Source organism: Choloepus didactylus, chromosome 19 (genome assembly GCF_015220235.1).
Source record: "Choloepus didactylus isolate mChoDid1 chromosome 19, mChoDid1.pri, whole genome shotgun sequence".
Taxonomy (NCBI): domain Eukaryota; kingdom Metazoa; phylum Chordata; class Mammalia; order Pilosa; family Megalonychidae; genus Choloepus; species Choloepus didactylus.
Window position 1 is genome coordinate 37,861,146 of NC_051325.1, and position 7,217 is coordinate 37,868,362.

The following is a 7,217-nucleotide window of genomic DNA, read 5'->3' on the forward strand; positions in this document are numbered from 1 at the left end:
AAGGAAGAAGTAAAACTTTCCTTTTGCAGATGACATGATCCTATATACAGAAAATCCTGAAAAAATTACAACAAAGCTAATAGAGCTAGTCAATGAATTCAGCAAAGTGGTGGGATATGAGATCAATATGCAAAAATCAGCAGTGTTTCTATACACTAGGAATGAACAATCGGAAGAAGAAATTTTAAAAATTCCATTTAAAATAGCAATTAAAGAATCAAATATCTAGGAATAAATCTAACCAAGGATGTAAAAAACTTGTGCACAGAAAACTACGAAACATTGCTAAAAGAAATCAAAGAAGACCTAAATAAATGGAAAGATGTTCCATGTTCATGGATTGGAAGACTAAATATTTTTAGGATGTGAATTCTACCCAAAGCAATTAGCAGATTCAATGCAATGCCAATCAAAATTCCAACAACATTCTTTGCAGAAATGGAAAAGTGAATCATCCAATTTATATGGAAGGGCAAGGGCCCCAAATAGCCAAAGCCATCTTGAAAAAGAAGAATGAAGTTGGAGAAATCAAACTTCCCAGTCTTAAAACTTATTAGAAAACAACAGTAATCAAAACAGCATGGTACTTGCTCAAGGACAGACATATAGACCAATGGAATTGAATTGAGAGTTCAGAAATCAATCCTCACACTTACGACCAACTGATTTTGACAAGGGGGAGAAGACCACCCAACTGGGAAAGAATAGTCTCTTCAACAAAACTGGACCTCCATTAGTGAAAGAATGAAGGTGGACCTCTACTCACATCAAATACAAAAATCAACTCAAAATGGATCAAAGATGTAAATATAAGAATCAGAACTATAAAACTCCTAGGGAAAAAACACATGGAAACATTTTCAGGACCTTCGGTTAGGCAATGGTTTCTTAGACTTTAGACCCAAAGCACAAGCAACGAAACAAAAAATAGACAAATGGGACCTCATCAAAATGAAAAACTTTCTCACATCAAAGGATATTATCATGAAAGTAAAACAATAGCCCATACAATGGGAGAAAATATTTGGAAACCCACATATCCAATAAGGGTTTACTATCCAGAACATAGAAAGAAATCCTACAACTCAACAATAAAAGGACAAACAACTCCCCAAAAATGGGCAAAAGACTTGAATAGACATTTCTCCAAAAAGGATGTATGAATGGCCAGAAAACACATGAAAAGCTGCTCAATATCACTAGCTATTAGGGAAAAGCAAATCAAAACCACAATGAGATGCATTTCATACATACTAGAATAACTACTATTTAAAAAATGAAAAATTACAAGTGTGGAGAGGATGTGGAGAAATAGAACATTCATTCATTGTTGATGGGAATGTAAAATGGTGCAGCCACTGTGGAAGAGAATTGGCAGTTCCTCAAAAAGCCAAGTATAGAATTACCATATGACCCAGCAATTCCTCTATTAGGTATACACCCCCCAAAATTGAAAGCAGGGACACAAACAGATATTTGCACACTGATGTTCATAGCGGCATTATTCACAATTGCCAAAAGATGGAAGCAACCCAAGTGTCCATCAACCAATGAATGGATAAACAAAATGTGGTATATACACCCAATTGACTATTATTCAGCCATAAAAAGGAATGAACTTCTGATACATGTGACAACATGGATGAATCTTGAAGACATCATGTTGAGTAAAATAAGCCAGACACAAAAGGACAAATATTGTAGGATCCAACAGATATGAAATAATTAGAACAAGGAAACTCTCACAGAGTCAGAATCTAGAATACAGGTTGCCTGTGTACGGGGTGGGTAGAGAATAGGGAATTAATACTTAAATCATACAGAGTTTCTCTTTGAGGTGATGGAAAAGTTTTGGTAATGGATGGTGGTGATGGTAGCATAACATTGTGAATGTAATTAACAGCATCAAATTATATCCAAAAGTGGTTAAAAAGGGGGATTTCAGGATTTATATATATATATATATATATATATATATATATATATATATATATATGTTATTAGAATAAATTTTTTTAAGAAATCCATGGGACTGAACAACACAGTGAACCATAAGGTAAACTATGGACTATAGTTAATAGTACAATTATAAAAATGTGCTTTCATCAATTGTTACAAATGCACCACAGCAAGGTGTTAATAATAAGGTGGTATATGAGAACCCCGTATTTTATGCATGATTTTTCTAAATCCCACAACTTCTCTAATTACAAAAAGAAGGAGGAGGAAAGGGGGGGAGGAGGAGAAAGAGAAGGAGAAGACTATCTTGATATCTTGGGAATGTGTTGTTGGTAGAATAACTAGTAGAACAGGGGCTGGAATAGATAGATAGTCTTATTCCTAAAGCCAGGATTAGTTACCAGGGAGTGAGATTCTCTCTTTTTTTATTGGATGGGTTAAGACAAGGGAGTTCCATCAGCCAATTCTGTACTCCTACACGGCTGGGAGCTTGGCTCAATCCTCTTCTGCCTGGGAATTTACGTTCCAAGTCAATTGTTACCTCCTCATTGTTTTGTCCTTGATGTTTAGGAGTATCTGCAGCTGTAATTCATTAGTTAAAAGTCTCCTTTCCCTAAAGGCTTGATTTTGCTACTTACAGGCAGCATCACTGCAATGATCTCTTTTTTTAACCCTGAGAGCCCAAGTGGAAGGATTCTAAATAATTGGGGCATGTCTTCTCTACAAAAGTCAGTATTATCTTTTCTGGCTAGGTTTAAATGTCTTTAGGAAATGTGGAGAGAGTAAAGAAAGGATCAGAATGATCAAAAGTTTTCTGCCTCCTTATGTCTTAAATGTCCTCAACACTATAGAATGATGAAAGAAGGCAGGATGATCAAAACTTACTGATGGCCAATTAGGAGACAAAGCATGAAGCTAAGGACATATACAACTGTACAGGGCATGTTTGGAGAGGCTGAAAGCTAAAGCTGGTAGAATCTAGAAGGCTTATAGCTGGCAGAATTCATTTGAGTCTTGGACCAGATTCCTGCCAATTCTGACACCTGTTGAAGATTTGGTTCCTTCCTCTACTATATTTACACAGTTCTATGAATCCAATATTCAACCTGGACTGACTTGGCCCAGATAACTTTGCCAACTGATACTTCCCAAAGGGTTATGATAGACTATTCAGAAATCCTGTATGAACCCACATCCAGACCATAAGTGAACGGTGCAACAAGCAGAAGTAGAGAATGAAGGACAAGAGCAGACTCTTCCACTGAAGAATTATGGTGAAAGCCTTAATAATCAGCAGCCATTGTGCCCAGTAATAATGGGCAGGGCTTTATTTATTTTATCTTCAGCTCTTGCAACAACCTGGAAATAGTAGTGTCTCATTATCTCAGTTTTACAGATGAGGAGCCTGAAGGCCAAAGTTAAGGAACTTGTCCAAATCACAGCCAGAAACTACAGAAATGAAGTTAAAGCCAGGTTAGTTTCAGCTGCCAAAGTCCATGCTCTGTATATCACAGGACTCTGCTTTTCCAGGCTGCCTGGAGGTCTCTGTGATTAGGGTGTGGAACTTTGCGGATAGCAGCAGCAGAGTGACTTGTATATTCCAAGGAAGGTCTTCAAAGAGTCCATTTTGTTGCCTATTTCCCAGAACCTCACAATCTTGATCCAGTATCAATACCTATGTATCATCTCTCAGTCTCTGGATCTACACTAATCCTGTAGGTGCATTAGAATCCCCTGAGGAGCTTTTAAACATCCCAATGTGGAGTGGGCCTGGGCCTCTGTTGTTGTTCTGTTATTGTTTTTCCCGTGACCCAAGCAACAAGTTCTGGGTAGCTGGCTACAGCCCCTCTGCTGCCTTGACCCCAGAGACCAACTGGGGTGGACTCCTGCTTCTCCCTGCATCTACCCCTTTGGTTCCCCACTGCCTACTGTCTCTGCATTGTGGAGGTTTGCCCTCATGGATTAGACCTGATTCATAACCTTTCTCTCCCCATTATCAAGCCAGTTCAGACCCCCTGCCTTGGGGTAAAACTCTGATCACTTTTGTTCCTAATGCTGTGCCAAGTGCCATTTTGGGGATGGCATTCCCAGCCTTTCTGATGTTGACCCCCTCTTGGAAACTCTTCACTGACAAGTGCATAATGACAATAACCAACTAAAGGGTTACTAAAGTCAATCAGATTTGCTTATTGAATTTCAGAATTTCCCTTTCAGGGAATTCAGAGGTTGTGCTCTCTCAAAACCAGGGCTAAAATAATTTGCTGCAAGTTCTTTTCTTTTGTTCTTCTTTTTTTTTAAAAAACAAACTTCTTCTTGTTTGAGCCCCAATTACTTAGGGTTTCTGTCACAGTGGGACCTAATTCTAACTACTACAGTAGGATAAAATCACATCACACTTAGAAAAAAATCCAAATGCCTTACTAATATCTGGAAGGTTCTACATTATCTGGTTCCACTCCAGTATAATCTTTTCTCATTCACCATGCTCCAACCACTCTGGCTTTCTATTCATTTAAAAACAATTATTTTCATAAACAAACACACCCTCATCCCTCTCCCCATCCCCATAACCTCTAATCTGCTTTTTGTCTCTGCAAATGTACTACTTCTAGTCATCTCTTATAAATGATAAGATATAATTTTTCTTCTTATGTGTCTTGCTTATTTCACTGAACATAATGTTTTCAAGGCTCTGCCAAGTTGTAGCATGTCTTATAATTTCATTTTTCTTAAGGCCGAATAAAATCCCACTGTGTGCATGTACCACATTTTATTTATCCATTCATTTGTTGATGAACACTTAGGTTGTTTCCAACTTTTGGCTATTGTGAATGATGCTGCCATAAACACTGGTGTACAAATTATCTGTTTGTGACCCTGTTTTCACTCTTTGGATATATACCTTGGGTGGAATTGCTGGGGAATGAATCATGTCCCCCACAAAAGGCATGTTCAGTCCCAACCCTGCGTCCTGTGGATGTGAATATTTTTGTAAATAGGACTGTACCATTTTGATATATTATGTCCCCCCAAAAGCCATATTGTTTAATGCAGTCTTGTGGGGGCAGATGTATTAGTGTTGATTGGGTTGGAATCTTTTGATTGACTGTTTCAGAGGAGATGTTTCTCAATAAACTGGTCAAAATGTTTGATTAAATTATTTCCTCAGAGATATAGCTCTTGATTTAATCCCTGGAATCCTATAAAAGAGCTCACAAACAGAAGGAGCTCAGAGCAGCTGAGAGGGACATTTTGAAGAGAAGTTAAGAGCTGACACTGTCGCTGACACTTGGAGGTGCTTGGAGACATTTGGAGATGCTAGCCCAGAGCTGTTCTGGAGAAGCTAAGAGAGGACCCCAATGCTTAGATGCACAGGAGCTGAAGAAGCTACGAGAGACCCAGAGACATTTTGGAGAAAGCCATTTTGAAATGCAACCTGGGAGCAAAGGAACAGCGGACACCAGCTACATGCCTTCCCAGCTGACAGAGGTGTTCCAGATGCCATCAGCCACTCTTCAGTGAAGCTATCATCTTGTTGATGCCCCAGTTTGAACACTTTTATGGCCTTAGAACCGTAACTTTGTAACTGAACAAGCCCCCTTTATAAAAGCCAATCCATTTCTGGAACAAAGACCTTGAAAGACGTTATTAGTTAAAGTGTGCCCTAACTGAATGAGGCTGAAGTCCTTATAAGCTAAGAAAATTTAACACAGAGAAAGAAGCCATCAGGAGCAGCCAGAAACTGAAAAGTCAATGGAACCTGGAAGAGAAAGGAAAAGGTGCCTCCATATGCACTGCCATGTGATGGAAAAGCCAAGGAACCCCAAAAATTGCTGGCCAATGAGAAGAAAACACCTTGGGAGGCAGCAAGCCTTCTAGTCTCTGAAACTGAGACAAAAAACTTCTGTTTTTTTAATCTGGTGATTAAGACAGAACAGAAATGAAATTTGTTAGACTTGTCCACAGTTGGCAATGGTTATCTTCTTGCTAGTCTTGCCACTCCTAGGCCCAAAGCGCTCCATGGCTTCCACAATATTCATGCCTTCTTTTCATGCCAAAGACCACATGCTTGCCATCCAAGTGCTCACTCTTAGCAGTGCAGGTGAAAAACTGGGAACCATTTGTTTTGAGTCCAGCATTGGCCAAGGACAAGATGCCAGGAGCTGTATGCTTCAGGATGCAGTTCTCGTCATCAAACTTCTCCTCTTAGATGGACTTGCCACCAGTGCTGTTATGGTGTGTGAAGTTACCACCTTGGCATGTAAACCCAGGAATAATTCTGAGAAAGCAGGAACCCTTACAACCAAATCCTTTCTCTCCAGTGCTCTGCTCAGAGCATGAAAATTTTCTGCTGCCTTTGGAAATTTGTCTGCAAACAGCTCAAAGGAGACACAGCCCAAGGGCTCATCATTGACAGTGATGTTGAAGAACACGGTGTGGTTGACCATGGCTGTGGGTGGAGGACTGTGGTGGTATCTGCATGGCCTGTCGGGAGGCTTTTGATTTTTGATTCAATTCTGTACTAGTTATAAGTTTGTTGGTGTTTTCTACTTCTTCTTAAATTAATTTTGGTAGTTGATGTATTTCTAGGTAGTTTTACATTTCTTCTAAATTATCTAGCTTGTTGGCATACAATTGCTCATGATATTCCATTATAATCCTTATTATTTCTGTAAGATTGGTAGTATTATCACCATTTCCTTTCTGAATTTAGTTATTTGCATCTTTTTTCTTTTTCTCTCTGTCCAAATAACTAAAGATTCATCAATTTTATTGATTTTTTTTTCAAAGAACCAACTTTTTGTTTTGTTTATATTCTCAATCATTTTTCTATCTCTATTTCATTTATCTCCACTCTAATCTTAATTATTTCATTTCTTCTGCTAACTTTAGGTTTGTTTTGCTTTTGTTTTACTAGTTCTTCAAGATGTAAAAATAAAGCTATTAATGTGAGATTTTTCTTCTTTAAAAGAGTATAGACATTCACAGCTATAAATTTCCCTCTGAGCATTGCTTTTGCTGCAAGCTCAAAGTTTTGTTATATTGTGTCTTTGTTTTAATTTGTCTCTAAGTATTTTCGAATTTCCCTTGTAAATTCTTTTTAACCCATTGTTTGTTTAACAGTGTGTTTTTTAATTCTCATGTATCTGTGAAGTTTCCAGTTTTCCTTTTTTTTTTTTTTCTATTACTAGCTTCATGCCATGTGGTCAGAGAGATAATTTTTTATGATTTCAACATTTAAAAATTTACTTAGACTT

The 7,217-nt window shown here is 38.1% G+C and overlaps 1 pseudogene; it reads right to left on the reverse strand.

Annotated features, from left to right (window-relative positions):
- Nucleotides 1-5,909: 5,909 nt before the first annotated feature.
- LOC119515348 lies at nucleotides 5,910-6,407 on the reverse strand (annotated as a pseudogene).
- Between the last annotated feature and the right edge of the window lie 810 nt (nucleotides 6,408-7,217).